Source organism: Equus caballus, chromosome 4, assembly GCF_041296265.1.
Source record: "Equus caballus isolate H_3958 breed thoroughbred chromosome 4, TB-T2T, whole genome shotgun sequence".
Classification (NCBI taxonomy): domain Eukaryota; kingdom Metazoa; phylum Chordata; class Mammalia; order Perissodactyla; family Equidae; genus Equus; species Equus caballus.
In genome coordinates, this window is record NC_091687.1 from 62,468,196 (window position 1) to 62,484,552 (window position 16,357).

Consider the following 16,357-nt stretch of genomic DNA (forward strand, 5'->3'; position numbering starts at 1 on the left):
AATAAGAATTTTACCACAATCCAGCCATCTCAACCAGATCTCCCTCTCTCCTTTCTCTCTCTCTCTTTTGAGTTTTCCTTCCAGACTGTGTCCACACACAACATAAATGAAGGAAGGTAAAGATTGAGAGAAACTGGTTAATTCACAAGGACAATTCGATCAAGCTTGAATATCAGTAATAAGAATAGAGTTAAATTGGGTAATCTTATGTATGTTTTTATCACAGGCATCCTTCGTCTCTCCTCTAGAGCAGGTTATAACCATTTAGTGCTAGCTAGGCACCTTTAGGAGTCAGAGTCTCCAGATGTATTAAGCTTTAGGTCTTTGACAAAAAAAAAAAAAAAAATCACTGATTGAATGCTTACAGAGTGCTAATCACTCTGCAAATATTAATTCATTTAATCTGCAAAACAACTCTAGGAGCTATTATCATCATCATCCCCATCTCACAGGTGGGGAAACAGAAGCAAAGCCAGGTTCAGTTAGTTTCCCAAGGTCATCCAGGAGTGAACCCAGGCATTGGGACCAGAGTCCTGTTTTGGACTGCTAATCACTGCTGCCTCTCGTTAATGTGCTGGGTAGAGGAGGGAAGTTGGGGAGGTGGGCATCTCTGTGCTAAGCAGGTAGCCCCTGCTCTAGAAGCTGCACTCTGAGCTTCCGAGCCAGATTCCCTGTCAACAGTGGGTCTATTAATAGAAGCTTTTCTGATCATTGAAAGTAAGTTATGGGAAATGTAATGAATATCCCTGGTATTTACTACCTCAGGAACACAGGAGACATAATGAAGGAGGGAAGGTTGTAATTGTAGAAAAACATCAATTCTAGTAACAGAAATCAGTGGCAGCCAGAGACGTTCTCCCCAGGTTTCCGGCCCTGCTGGTGGCCCCTCCACCAGGCTCCATGCAGGCAGGAACCCCCCAGAGGAGGAAAGGGGCCTGTTATAGGAGTCATCAACCTGTCACCACGGTTAGGGTGAATATGGCTTCTGAGTTGGGGGGAGGGGGTGAAGGCTTAGTCTTTAGCACCACCAGCTGCAGTGAAGAGGGGAGGAGGTGGGGGGGGGGGGTTGGGCAGGGGAGGCAGGAGGTGAAGCAGGCCTTCTCTACCTACAGCCCCAGAACAGACATGTATTGAGTCAGCCAGGCTCTGTGTTAGGCACCACTTGGCATTTAACACCAGCAAGGTGGTACTTACCCTCAAGCAGCCTGAACAGTCTGTAAGTGTGTGCATATGTGGGTTTGTGTGTGTGAGAGAAAAATGAGGTAATACAACTATGTGAATGATGGCACTGAAGGCAGAGACAAGAACCCAGGGACAGAGCACTACGAACAGTGTGCTAGGAGGTGTGGGGCTGTGGGGCTGTCGTTGGGGCAGGCAGCAAGGAGGCTGGGGTGCTTGTCCTGGGCCCAGAGGGTGTCTCTGACCCTGACAGGCAGAGAGAAGGGGTTGTCTCAGGTGGAGATGCAAGGGGGATGTGGGAAACAAGCACAAACACAGTTTGGCTAAAGGGGGAGGTGGGGGCCTGGGGGAGGTGGAGGGGGTGGGGGGGTGTGTGTAAAGGAAGTGCTGTCCAGCAGCCACTAAGTTCTAGATGCTGTCCTTTGTAGGGATTATCTCATTTAACCCTCACAACACTCCTAGGAGTTGGGCTCTGTTGTCATTCCAATTTTACAGATGAGGAAACTGAGGCAGAGGGTAAGTGACTTGTGCAAGCTCCCACAGCTGGTTGGCAGAGGCCAGGATCTGTGTGACTAGGGAGCCCCCCTCTCAGCCACTCTGAACTGGGTCCATAGGTGAACTTGTGCAGTTAAGTCAAGGTAAAGGGGAGCCTAAGTGGGAGGCTTTGGTCTGTGATTCCCATAGAAAAAGCTGTATCGTTCTTAGATTTCTGTATTTCCCCCCTGCCACCATCACATCCTGCGGAGGATATCCAATAGAGATGAGAAACTGAGTCTTTTTTTCCTGGGCGGGTCAGATGGCACCGCCGCTCAGGGCAGGGGACCAGGGCGTGGAGGTGGATGCCGAGACGGTCAAGACGCTGGTGGACTGACGGACCCAGAGCGCTAGAGATCCGGGGCTTGGAGCCGTTGGGGACCCCGCGGGCAGAGCTGCGGCGTGCCGATGCCTCGTCCCCGACCAGGCCGGGGCTGCGGGCTGCCAGAGGCGCCTCGGGTCGCCAGGCCTCCTCCGCCCGCCTCGCCTCACCAACGGCTGCGGACGGCCGGTGCGCGGCGGCGACATCGAAATGGGGCGGGGATCCCCTCTTTTTTGTCTCGGGGAGAGGGACGGAGGCTGCCGGCTCTGCCACTTAATAAACTGCGTGACCTGGGCAAAGTCCTGGGACTTCTAATGTGGGAGGAAAGGTTAATGACAACAGTAACAATACTCTCCACTTTTGCTTATCCCTCCTAATAGGATCAAATGAGATCATTTATTCAATGAACACGTATGTCATACCCACCTACTGTATGACAGGCAGTGCCCTAGGCTCTTTCATTCTAGGATATTTATTTTTTTATTTATGTCTTTTTGGATACATTCTATTGAAATATGTACAAAAAAGTGCATAAAACATCAGGTCAACAAAATATCACAAAGTGAACACTCCTGTATAATTAGCAACAGATCAAGAAACAGAAGGTAGCCAGCACCTCACTACCCTCCAAGCAGAGCCACTGACCTAATATCTAACACCAACAAATAGTTGTTTTCATTCAACAAATAAATGATGCTGTGAAAGAGCATTACACACAGCCAATACATTGCTATCAACAAGAGGCCCCATTATCTAAGTTAGCCACTGTTGAGCAGGGATGGGGTTTGTCTGAGTCCTTGCTTCTCCTGGATCTTGTCAAGGGACTGGAGACTTGGGTTCCCACCCCTATCCTCTCACAGAATACCCAGGCACCTCCTGTGACCTCTGGGCTTCTGCTGTGGGATGAGGGGGGGTTAGTGTTCACTATGAGGACACTTCCTTCTGTGACAAATGAGGGTGGCTTGGGTGTATCTCAGAAATTATAGGAGAGATTTGGAGCACGGCTGTGGCAGTATTTATTATTACTAAAACAAATACTAGTAATACATTCGCAATAATAACATATGTTTGAAGGTGAATGTCTCCTGAGGCTCAGCATAAATGTGGGGGCTTGGGCTCATCATAAACCCTTAGAGAGGTACTACTACTTTGGAGCTCGATGTGCTCAGAACAGGAGCAGCAATCAGGGATGGAGAAAATGATGGAATAGCAATTCTTTACATAGGAGTGGGAATTTACGACTGCCGACTGCCGAAGCTCTGGCCATTTCTCCATCTGTTTGATGGGGTTAATATGAATATTTCCTGGGTTTTGTTTTTGTGATGAGGGAAGGGTACAACACAAAGACGTTTGTTACTTTTGAAGTGCAAGGTAACTCTGGCTTTAGCTCTGGAGTCACACAGACTTAGATTTGAGTCCCCACTCTGCCACCTACTTGCTTTGTGACCTTGGGCAAGTCTGTTCACGTGTCGAAACTTAAGTTTCCTCGACTCAAAAATGGATATAATATCATCTAGATTGCCCATAAGGCTGTTGTGAAGTTTAAGTTCTATGATGCAAATAAAGCACTTAGCCCAGTGCCTAGAATAATGTAGGTGTAATAATAGTTAGCTTTAATTATATATTATCCATATTGTTATATAATGTAATTCCTATAGACATGGCAGAAATCAACCTGATTTTCTAGGTGATAAAACCGAAAGCATTGAACTGCTAAGGTATGCTACATCCAGGATGAACCTAAAAAATTAGACTAAGTGAGAGAAGTCAGACACATGAGACCACCTATTATTCCACCTGTCTAAAGTGTCCAGAAAAGGTAAATTTATAGAGACAGAAAGTAGATTAGCTGTTGCCTCAGGCTGGAAGTGGGAAGGGAGATTAACTGTAGAAGGGCATGAAGGATCTTAGTGGGAAGAATGAAAATGTTCTAAAACCGATTTATCGTGATGGTTGCACCGCTTCATAAAGCTACTAAAAATGATTGAATTGTACATCTGAAATGGGTGAGTGTTATGATGTATAAAACATATGTCAATAAGGTTGTTTAAGAAATTCAGAAAGTATCGCAGAAGAGGGAGAACAGAATCCAGGTTTCCGATTAGGTGTTCTTCAGACTACAGCACAATCATTTGCGTCCCACTAGATGTGAGAGACAAGGCAAACAGCAGGCGAAGAGCCACTGTTAGACTCTCCATTAAATAAGGGACGGACCTAAGATAATGTGGAGAATGTGGAGATGGCAGTGGAGAATGGGGGAAGAATAAGCTTTTTGAGGGGGAGTAAAAGAGTAAGTAATAATTGTGGATAACTTTTATTAAACTTTGTATTCTAGAAAGCTTTATATTCTAAGGCTACATTTGTATTCTAAAGAGCTTAGTGCTCTAAAAGCTTTATATACATTGTCTTGTTTAAACTGCATAACATATTGTAAAATGAGTAGTGTAGTTCTCTCCATTTGAGCTAATGAAGTTGGAGCACAGAGGAGTTAAATAACTTGATCAAAGTCATAAGCTAATATTTGGCAAAGTCAGGACTGGGACCCAGGTAGTTTATTCCAGAGAACTTGCATTTTACACTGATGGTATTAATGCATATGAAAAGGAGAGGGATGTCAGGGGTCTGAGCAAAAATCCTGAGTTGTATGTGTGATCCTGTAATATCCCGAGATTTTTGCCTAAGGAAATATGATGTTTTATGTGTAAATAAGAACTACATCCGACATCTTGGTGGGGGTGGAATCTCTCAGCTTATTGCTACTGGGTGCCATTTTTCTGTATGAATATTTTGACATGCCAGACAACTCCATCATTTCTGCATGTTTGAAATGTGGCCATGCTCATTTCCCATGGTATGAACTGAGCTCATGTTTCTGGGAGCACACTCAGACTGATTTAAACAATCCCAGAATCCAGCCCATGTTCCAAGTCACATTCTCCTCTCCTAGCCACTTTCACAGTGTCCTTCCTTCAACTGAGAGTGCCCTTCCTACTCCAACTCCTGGAAATTTCCAGTCCCTGGAAATCCTGTGCGACTTTCCAATGCTATTTCCTCCATAAAGTATGAAGCCTTCCTGGATTAAATAGAAACAAAAACCGTGTTTTAAAGATCTGCTCTCATCATTTGCTGCATCGAGAGAGAATTTGTGCTGCTAGAGGACAAAACAGGCCACATCTACACAGAACTTGAGAAGTAATGTATTAAAAACTGTAATGCTTTCCAGGGCCAAAAAATACTGCACTTAATCTCTTCATTTGAATTGTATGAATAGATTAAGTGGAAGTAATATTCTCACTTCTTTCATTCTTTTGGTTTAAGGGATTTTGGAAACCATTTGCACATATGAAACAGGCAATTTGTATGTTGAAGTGAAAGGAATGCAAGTTTCTTGGATAGTGTACAACAGAGGTTGAAGGAAAAATTGCATAGTAATAAAAAGATCAGAGAGAAGTGGACAAGTGATAATAATCTCGTGGTCTCAGGATGAGGAAGGGGTGCAATTTTAAAAATCTTTATTGTTTCATGTGTGTGAAATACAAAACTAATGCATGCTTACTAAAAAAAAATCAAACTTCGAAGAAATGTATAAGCATGCCCAGTTAATGGTCCACATACACCCCTTCACCATCACCCCAAAGATAAATAATGTAATAGTTGGGTATATATTCCTCAAGATGTATGTGCATATGAAAATATACATATATTTCCTATATAATTATCCATGAAATAAAAAGTCACTAATCACATCCAAGTGAGTTGCAGACATTTACTTACAATTTCTTTCTACACTTTAACAAATGTGGAATCATACCATGTATACTGTTTTTTAGGGCTTACTCTTTCATTTAATGTAAGCTTGGACCTGTTTGTGAATACACAGATCTCCTTTTATGTAAAGCATTTCTTGATATGTATGCTCATTATTTATTTAACCATTTTATTTATATAATAATGGAGGGTTGGGTTATTTCTACTTTTTCATTATCACCAAAATGACGTAGCAAATACTTTTTTTGAATGCATTGTGTAGGAAAAGTTTCAAGAAGTGAGATTGTGGGAACAAACGGAATAACTGTAAATGCATTAAATGTCAAAATTGCCTCCAAAAAGGTTTAATCTGTGGGTTTTGATTTTGGTTTTGTTTTTACGTTTCACCGGTAGTGTGTGGATGTCGGTGTCCGTGTACCCTGTCGTCCGTGTTCCAAGTTCTTTTGCACAAACTGAATTATATAGAAAATAGGCTTCTTTCTTTGAACTCGACAGAGCTTCGCCTCCAGGGAGGGAAGGCTGGAATAGGTGAGGGGGCCTTGAAAGGAAGACCCCATGCCAGGGAGCACTGGTGTGTGTCTGAGGGGTGGGGCAGGTCGGAGCGAGGGTCCCCCGGGTATCGCGGTGTCTGCAGGGCTCCCGACAACTCAGAGGGGCCGGACCCCGCCGCCTGGAGCCCGAGGCTTTCTCAGCAGATGGAGAATGCATTTTTAAGCCCAGGCAGGAATGGGCTCGCCCAGCTCACTGTTCCCGGAGGGTCGGATTTCCTCCCAACAGATACGTACGGTTGGTTGGTTTTAGGGCGTTCCAGGCTGCAGCGCGCTCCCCGGGCTTGCTCGCGGGCGCGGCTGTGCGCGCCGCCGGGCCGCGGGAGCCCGCACCCCTGGCGCGGTGTTTGCAGAGGGCAGCCCGGCGCGTCTCGGGTTAGGAGGCAGGGGGACCCACCGGGCGACGCGTGAGCGCCCCGAGGGCTCGGTTCCTGCCCGCTACACTGTGCTTCTCTTTCTGCCCTCGACTGATGGGCCCACCTGTGGATAGAGGAAAATACTCCCAGGCTGACCTAGACTACTTCAGGTGCGCTGGGGAAACTGAGGCTGGAGTAGGAGCAGCAGAGCTGTGGAGCTCAGACAAGTCAGCCCAGCGTTGGCCAGGAGACCTGTGTCCTCCACGTGCGGGACGCGGCATCCACCCCTCCTCCCCCGCAGGTCCCCACCTAGTAGGTCTCTTCTTTGGGTCAGTGGACTGCAGAGGTCTCCAGTTGGCCTAGTAGGCCACTTCTGGCCTCGAGTCATTGGCCAATACAGAATTTTGTAACAATTCAAATTAGTTGCCAACATGTAAAAACACTTAAAAATGAAATATTTAGCAACACTATCAGCTGGAGCTGAGAAGCTGCCATCCCAGTCCTCTCAATTTCCTAACATGACCAAGGCCATATCTTTCATTGCTACTACCAGGCTGCTGCTGGAGTCACAGAATATCATGGTGGGAGCACCCTGAGTATTAGCTTCCTCTGATGCTTGATGCCGTGAATTGGCCAAGGTTACCCAGTGTGTGGCAGAGTTGAGACTGGTACTGAGGAGGGCCCAGAGGAGCCCTTGGATAAAGTGACTTATCCAAGGTCATCCAGCCAGGTGATGGGAGGGGCAGGACTAGAGCCAACTTTCTTGACCACTGGTCCATTCTCCTGGCTGCCCAGGGGCCTCAATAAAACACAGTCATTGGCCAAAGATGCTGCACATGACCCTGACCTGTGCTCTTGGGCTTTTGACCTAGTCATTGGTCAGATCATCTGCCTCCATCTACACCTATAGAATGGAGAGAATCCTTAAGGGCTGGCATGTGTCTTACTTTCAGCTTCCTGGTGCTGGGTTCTTTGCTAAGAAACTTCACAGAACTGTAGGCAGCTGTTCCTCATCCTCATGAACAGTCTGAAAGTAGACCTGGCCAGTACTATAGAAATTATACTTGAACATGCTAATCTGATCCCGTAGGAAACTGGTGCATCTAACCATCAGGGGAATTGTCCCAGACCTTCAAACTTGCCACCTATAGAGTAGATGGAGACCAGAGAAGTAACAGCCATGTCACATGGCCAGCCCTATCAGAATTCTGAGTTCCATTCCACATTTTCACTGGGGAGGTGGAAAGAATTGGCTAGACTAGCAGAGGGCCCACAGTGGTGGAGACTCCCTATCATAAAACCAGCACAGGGAAACACGGTGGATGGAAAATGAGTTGTTAGCGATAATAACTGGTGTGGGCAAGGAGAAATACTTATGAAATGGCTTATTTTACTTAGGCGCATTTCCCACCCAAGACTAAAGCACGTAAAACAGGCCAGAGACCCTGATGTTTCTCCACCAAGGAAATAAAAATGTGAGGCATTTATGTTGAGTCAGCATATGGAATATCTATCTGTAACTGTCTTAGCTCTTCAGACATATCCCCTTAGCTCCCCAGCAGTAGGTGAACAGCTTACAAAAGCCACACTTTTTTGTGAGAGAGGCTCAATTTGGATCTGAAATCAAGAAAGCTTAACAATACCCACTGTATATGAAATTACCACCCCATTTTACTAAGGTCCAAGATGTTTAATAGCTCACTTAAAGTCTCACAGCAAATTGAGAACAGAAATAGGAATAGGAGAGTTGACTGTTTTTCTCAATCGGTCTGAGAAAGGCTTCTTCCTTTTCATTCTATCTCCAAAGAAACTTCTCATTTGCCCTCTTGATAATCTTGCTCCAATGTCTCACTTAGGTGATATCACTGGGCTGGTAAAATGGTTTTTTTAAAAAGTGGCATATTGTACGCCTAAAAATAACTATGTTGCTGTTTGTGCTCTAGCAACTTTTTCTTTGGTTCAGCTGCCTGCCTGGAAAAAGGTTTAGTGTAATCTGATGTTCTATGAAGATGTTGTATAATTCTCAGTGGAAAATCTCTCTCTCTCACGCACACACACACACCCCTTTATCACTACCCAGAAAAACTTTGGAAATTTACATTTTCTTATAGGTTTCTGTCTCTGTCTCTCTCTTTTTCATTTGGCAAACACTCCTTCATTTCTCATTCTCTTGTAGGCCTTTGGTCCTTACGGTGTGGTGCTCCATGATATCAGAGACCCAGGCTTCTTCCACCTTGTTGCTCTGCCATCTATAGGTCCAGGAGGTCCGTATACGAGCTCCAGGCAACAGGGCTGAGGAACAATAAAGAATACCATGCAAAAGGCTTGTACATTTCTGTCCTTTAAGGAAGGTTCCTGGAAACTGCCACATGACATTTCTGCTGACATTCTCTTGGGCCACAATTTAGTCCCAAGGCTACCCCTAGTTGCAAGGGAGGCAGAGGAATGTGGTCTTTAGACTTGAAAGCCATGTGCACAGCTGAAGATTGGAAATACTTTCATCATGAAAGAAGGGAGAGTTAGTTGTCTCTGTTACAGTAACTCTGTAACTAAGTGATTAGCACAGTGGAGGCCACAGAGTGGGACCTCAGTATATATTATTTAGATTGAGTTAAACCACAGTGTCTTTTGAGGATTCCTGGGATCTTCACCAGGAAGATTAATAACACCAGAATTTTCTGCTGGGCATAGGGACAAGAAGCTGGGAGTAGAAGCCAGTGAGGAGGAATCAAGTAGTTTTACTTTCCAAACTTGCTGTACCTTTAAGTTGGCTTTCTGGAGAAAGGAGAAATCTTTGTGATCTATTCCCTCCATGTCAACAACATTCCATTGAGAACTGTGCCCAACATGGTGTCTTCCGTTCCATTTCTTATACTATTCACCTCCCACAGATACCAAAGAAATTCCCACACCACCAAAACTTGATATCTTCCCTCCAAATAGAAGAGACATTGACAGGAAGAGTCCACACTTGGCAATTTACAGTATTTGTGGCATTGCATCAGTGACGTTACCGTAAGGCACCGGGCGGGATGCTCCTCGGTTAACAATGTGAAGGAAGTGAGAGGTCTTGGAAGCCTACTCATCTGCTCTCTTCATTCCTTCAATCCTGTCTCCTTACCTGCACCCCAGTCCTCCTCTCACCCATTCCCATAACACTGGTAAAGTGTTGACGGGTCACTAAGGACTGAGCAGGTAAGGGCTTAAAATGAGGCTCATCCCAGAGGGCATACTCCTTAATAAGCAGAAGAAAACCTTTATGAGTCCAAAGATTAAAGGTGACAATAACAGGGAATAGGGTTCTAGTTGGGCCAATAACTACGTGGAGAAGGCAAGGCAGCTGTTATTCAACCCTGTTCAACAGGGGAGTAAACAGAAGCTCCTGACGGCTGAGCAACCTGTCCAAGCCCACTCGTGGTGAAGCCAGCATTGAAACTCAGGTCCGTTTGGCTCTAAATATAAGTTGCTGCCCACTGGTATATTTGCTCCTGGCATGAGGTTCTTGCTTCACTCATCTTCCTTGCATTCCACAAACTCACAGAACTCCCTTAGGCTCACATTCAGGGAAGTAACACACCACAATAGTAATAATTAACATTTGTTGAGGCTTACTATACGCTAGATGCTCTCCAAAGTGCTTTACAAATACCAACTCATTTATCATCATATGGCCCCATTTTGCAGATGAGGGAACTGAGACTTAAAGAAACTTTGTAACTTGCCCAGCATCACACAGCTAGTATAGTGAATGGCAGAGCTGGAATTAGCCAAGTCTAACTTGAGTCTGTGCAGTTAACTAGTGTGCTAAATTGCCACTGCAGTTAACAGGGAAACAGCGGCACCCTATTATTACTTATGGACCATCTGCCTATGCCTTTAATCTACCATAAAGGGAAAATTCCATTATCACACTAGGCATGTCTTGATATTCTTCTCACTCTCCCAGATCCCAGTGAATGGAGTTACCGAAAGGACACAGGATCCTGGATGCCATCTATGATGGCCCTGCAAAGGTGCCCACCAGATGGTTCTTTATTTCAGCTATGCATTGACCATCTCCACATTTGTTGAACTCCAGCAAATGCATGAATGTAGTTATTTATTTCTGGGAAATGTTAGCCACTATGTAGGGAGAGGAGCACAAACATATTATTGGTTCCCTGGGCCCCTTTCCCACTTCACTTCCCAGTCACTGCTAGTGCTCACTCACCAGGAGTATAATGTTGAGAAAGGAGAAGCACAGACACAGTAGGGTGAAGTAGGGGCAGAGCCAAGGTGGGACAGGAGGGAATGTGCATTTATTGAGTACCCACTGTAGGCCAGACACTGTGCTAGGCCCTTTCCCTTTAGCATCTCATTAAATCTCCAGAAGAGCTCTGAGAGGCAGACCTTGAACTGTCCCCCTCACAGCTGTATCTTAGACCTGACATCCTGCAGCTTAGGTCTGCTCACCATCACCAGCTCTCAAGTGCCAGGGCTGGGGTTCAAGCTCAGGTCTGTCTGGCTTCTAAGTGCACACTCTTACCTTGTCACCAACTGTCTTTGAAGTGCCAGAAATCTTGGCTGGGCAAATTTGAGAGCACTCCTCCACCATTGATTCTGTTCTCATAGCAGTTACAGATCTTCTCTCTCTCCGAAGATCCTTGGGATCTGTCTGCCTCCCTCCTGGGCTTAAAATCCAGGCCTCACTGCACTCAGACCAGCTCCTTGCTGCTCCTCTCCTTCTGGTTCAGATGCTCTCAGAATCTACACCCACAGGGAAAGTGGTTTCGTGGCTATTGGAAGTCAAAGTTAATATTTACAAGCCTGAGTCTTCACCTGGCTCTCCCACTTACTACCTGTGTGACCTCAGGCCAGTTGTCTAACCTCTTCAGGCCTGTTTTCTCATCTGTAAAATGGGGAGACCCATCTTTCCTTCTGAGGATGGCCGTGAGGCTTAGCTGAGAGCTCAATATCATGCTCCCAGCTTAGAGCCTGAGCACATGGGCTTTTTCTTTTTCCATTGCCAGTATTAGGAAAAGATGAGGGTCGTGATGGAGGGAAGTTTCTAATAAAAGGAAAATGGTTCAATTTTTGGAGGGAACCTGGCTGTTCAGTTGCAGATGGGCCATACTGTTGCCACTTGTGAAAGTGCAACCCCCTCCTCAGGGCCTAAGACCAGGGCAGAGTTACATCTGGATCTGGGTTCTTTTGGCCCTTTTCATGCCTATTTTTAAAACAGTGACCTTTCTTTTTTTTCCTAATTCTTTCCAAGAACTGTAAGGCTGACTCTAGAATAATTAGGAAAACATTCCAAAGTTGACATATTGCCAATAATGGAAGTTATGAAACAACTTTAAGTCTATTATAATAAAAACTTGCATTAAACAGCACATTATGTTATGTATACTTGTAAATTGTCGGTAATTTTTTTCACAACTGTCTGCCTTTCCTTTGTGCGTGTCAGTACTGCCAGGCTTTAAGGATGGGGCGGGGGACTAAGAATAACTCATTCATTCTGTAGAATTCTCTACAACATTCATAGTCTTGCTTGCGAAGAGTCTGAGACTTTGGTCCATAATGTGGCTCTGCAACCTTGGTCAAGTCCTCTGAATTCTCCAGATCTTGGCTTCCTCACCTGGAAACTGGACAGAACAACTCTGGCCTCTTCTACTTCATTAGAGACCTGGGGAGGAGCAAACAAAATGCTGGACAGAGAAGGCCTTTAGAGCAGCCCGAACTAATTGAGAGATATCAGGATTAATCTGATGACCCATGAAGGCGCATCTGGAATGAGAATGAAAGAAAAAATAAGAAATAAAGAAGTCAAAAGGAGTAACAGTGTTCTTTGCTTTGCCATTCGTTAGCTGAGTGATTGGGGGGGGGCACTTAACCTCTCTGGGCCTCAGTTTCCTCATCAGTAAAATGCTGATTATATTAATAGCTGCTGTTCCTATTACACAGAATTATTATATCAAATGGGACAGTGGGTGTGAAAATGTTACCTGAATAAGAAAAGACCAACCGTTAATTATTAATACTAGTACTAAAGGCCTGGTGAGGCTGCAGTATTCTTCCAGGGCTTCAACGAGTTTAGCCACCTGTGGAAATGAAATCAGTCTTTTGAGCTCACAGGGCATGACCTGTTAGCTTCCACAGGCAGGGGTTGAATCCACTGAGTAGGAGCCTGGCTTCTGGCATCACACTGCTGGGATTCAAATCTCACCTCTGCCACTAAAGGGCTGTGTGGTCTTGAGTAAGCATGTAACGCCTCTTTGATTGCTTTCGCCATCTTATCTCATGGAGTTGTGAGGATTAAGTGAAATACTACATGCAAAGCATTTAGAATAGTACCTTGTACACAAAAGATATTTTTAGGTATCTTTATTCTTCATTAGCTGTAAATTTAACTTACTAAGTAGCATCCCAGAGTATGTTTGATACTAGAAAAATCTGATGAATGAAAAAACATCTATGTCTATAGTTGCGTGGCTCAGGTCTTTTTGACTCTTACTTACCAGCCACAGCAGATGCCTAAGTCACCATCTTGAGATATTGGAGAAGAAAAATACTGGTATATCTCAAGCCTAAGAGGCTGCAGGCAGGAGGTGCTGGTAGAACCCCCCTGGCTCCCGGCCCATAGTCCTTGGGGAGGCCTATAGAAAGCCTATTTCTATGCCTCACTTTTCCTTGTCCCCAGTTACTCTCAAGGCCCTCTGTCCATTCTGTCTCTTCTCTAGCAGGATGGGGTACCCAGATATGGTACCCAGATACGGAAGATCTGACTCTGATTCCCTTTTCAGAGAGAAATCTCTGGGTAGGGCAAGTTTTCCACTCTGCTCCAGCTGCTGCAGTCCCAGAGCAGTTTCTAATCTGCTGTCGGGTGAGGCACGTCCTTAAGCAGTGGACGAATGAGTGAGGAGCTAAATTCGATGACATCACTAGGTGAAAAGTCAGTGTCCAAAGAGATACATGGAGGCAATAAAGTGGACAGAACAGGGGTGAATAAACATGGCTAACAGAGGCATAAAGCTCTGCGCCAGAGGTTTTTTTTTTTTTTTTAAAAAGGTGCTAAAAAAGCTATTCCAGGCATAGTGGAGTATCATGAGAACTTAGAAACCAGGGGGATGGAATCCATACCGTGGCAGTTGTTAAACCGGAGTGTGCATCAAAATTGCTTGGAGGGTTGTCAAAACACAGATTGCTGGGGCCCTCTCCAGAGTGTCTAATTCAATAAGCCTGGAGTGGGGCCCGAGAATGTACATTTCTAGCAGGTTCCTAGTGATGCAGGGACCACACTTCAAGAAACACTGTCACAGGGAATCTGAGAAGAGCTGCTGTGAGGCTATGTGGGTTATAAATGGCCATCAGAGCTGACTCAAGAACGCATCGCTCTAAGACTGCGGAGACAGGAGCTCCTCAATCCCTGGGCTTCCTGCACCACAATAAATAGGGTCGATGCGTGTGTGGAGGGCATGATTGATCATACTGGTTGGCCAGGGGAACCCAAAAGGCACTCCTACCCATGCGACTCTCCTTATGCAAGCATCAGCAGCTGGTGGTGGGGTTCTGCACCCCCTCTCAAGGGAGAGGGCAGGGTAACGTCTCAGAAGAGCTACTCGCTGGCTCCAGCCCTCACCTGCGCGCGATTAATTGCCCGTCTCTAGAAGACGAGGCTGAAGGGCCCCAACCCGAACCCATCCCTTCTGGGGTCCAGCTCAGAGGGCAGGCGCTTAGGGCGCAGTGAGCCTCCCTTTGGAGCGAAAGTCGGCTGCCCTGCCGGGATGGGGTGTTTGGTCTGCGGCCCCCAGGCAGAGTTGCGGAGCCACCGAAGATGCTGGGACGCGCCGCGACTTCCGCCTCTGGCGGTCGGCAGTTGGGGGCGCACCAAGACAGCAGTTCGGGAGCTGCGCTTTGTCACCAAGGCGGCAAGGGGCGGGAGGGGAGGAGGGGGAAAGGGCCGCGGGGACCGGACGGGGCGGTCAACCGGCTCCTAGCCCGGAAAGGGACGTTCAGGGAAAGGGCCGCACCTGGCACTCCCAGTGGAGGAGCGGAAGGACAGATTCCAGGTCCGGGCCCAGCCGGTGCGAGCACTCCAGTCCTGGGCCGGTGACACTGTCCTCTGGGCCGACATTCCTTCTGCTCTCCCTCCACGACAATGAGCCCTTGATAGCCGGTACCCTCACCCTCCGAAACACTGCGGCAGGCGCCTGCGCACCCGTACTCACTCCCGGCCAGCCGGGAACGCACAGTCCTTCCACGTCGCGGCGCCCTCCGGGCCTTCCTGCTCTTAGCTACCCTTCTCGTTATGCCCCGCTCCTCTGAGACTTACGGTAACAGCGGGAGCGGGCTCCTGCCGGTCGCTCACCCGCTGCCAGGGCCGCAGCTGCATCCGCCCCACCAACCTGAGAAGGGTGGCCTCTGTCCCAATTTTTCAATCATACCCAAGGCGCTGCAGTTGTCTGCGGTTTTAGGGAACACAGTCCTTTGCCCTGGGGGCGTAGCGCTCAAGTCAGAGAGAGAATCTGACTTTCGGAGCCAGACCACTTAGGTTAAAATCCCAGCTCGTCCGCTTCCCTGCTGTGTGACCCTGGGCAAGTTCTTCAGCCTCTCTGAGAGTCAGTTTTCCCGCTGCGTAACGGGAAAAACTACCCCATCGGGGTTCCGGGAAGCTCAATAGGAGGAAGGGACTAGTCTGGGTCAGGACTATAAAAATCAGTCCCCAGAACTCCTCACACAAAGGTTTTTCCATTTCGCGGGCGGGAGAGGCTTAGCTCGCCCAACCGGTTGGACTTCCTCGTCTGGGGGCGGTTCTCCTACCCAGCACCCGGGAGACACTCCCCGGGTCGCCGTCCGGCGCCACGGCGTCTCCGGGCCCGGAGAGGCCGAGCGGGAAGAGAGGAAGGGGCTGCGGCCTCCTCCTTGGCCCGAGGACCAGGAGAGGGACATCGGTCACTGAGCACACAGAAACTGACTCAGAGAGAGAGACCCGGGAGGGATCATTTAGGGCCATTTAGGTCTAGTTAAGTGTAGATGGGGGATCCCACCGGGTAACGACTCCACTCAGGGGGGTCCTGATCCCCTGGTTGGACCACCCTAATGGCGCGGCAGTGGGCGGGTTCCCTCTTCCAGCGCCAGGGTGCGAGGGGGGGGGCTCCACTGGGGAGGGAGCAGGGCTGTCAGGCTCCTCTGGCCTTTGGGCAGCCCAGCGCTTGGAAAAGGTTTGTGCCCAGAGAAAATCTATTAAAAACAAACTCGAAAACCTACTCACCCCGCTGCCCCTCCCCACGGGGGAAGGAAACCGTGGTATATGGGACTCCATGATAACCAGGGGCCAGTTCCTCGCCCTCCAGATCCCCCTTACCACATGAGAAGGTCAGCCCAAACCAAGTCCTGCTTTTTACAAAAGAAGCCCCAGCTTGGACATCATCTTCTCTCCAGATGCATCTCCAGGGCCTAGGTTTTGAATGGAGGCATGTGCAGAGTCTGGAGGAAATGCTCAGGTCAGGATGCAATGTGGGGAGGCCAGACCCTCAGATTCTGACCCATGGGCCAATCAATCCTGGAGGACAGTTTGAGGGAGGCAGCCACAGCACAAGGGAAAACACCCTGATAAAACCATGCCTGCTATCAAAGGGATCAGGCAATTGTGCCTAGGGTTTGGTGGCTCT

The 16,357-nt window shown here is 47.3% G+C and overlaps 1 protein-coding gene and 1 long non-coding RNA gene across 6 annotated transcripts in view; one reads left to right on the forward strand and one right to left on the reverse strand.

The window, feature by feature from the left end:
- The window catches only part of EVX1 (even-skipped homeobox 1), a 44,456-nt gene that overhangs the window by 17,253 nt on the left and 10,846 nt on the right, over positions 1-16,357 (forward strand). The window lies entirely within an intron of this gene.
- Positions 8,377-14,952, reverse strand: LOC111773203 (uncharacterized). The gene is made up of 4 exons (XR_011437901.1): positions 14,717-14,952; positions 12,325-12,473; positions 11,233-11,482; positions 8,377-8,999 (listed from the first exon to the last, which is right to left on the reverse strand). It is a non-coding gene; the product is annotated as an uncharacterized lncRNA (long non-coding RNA).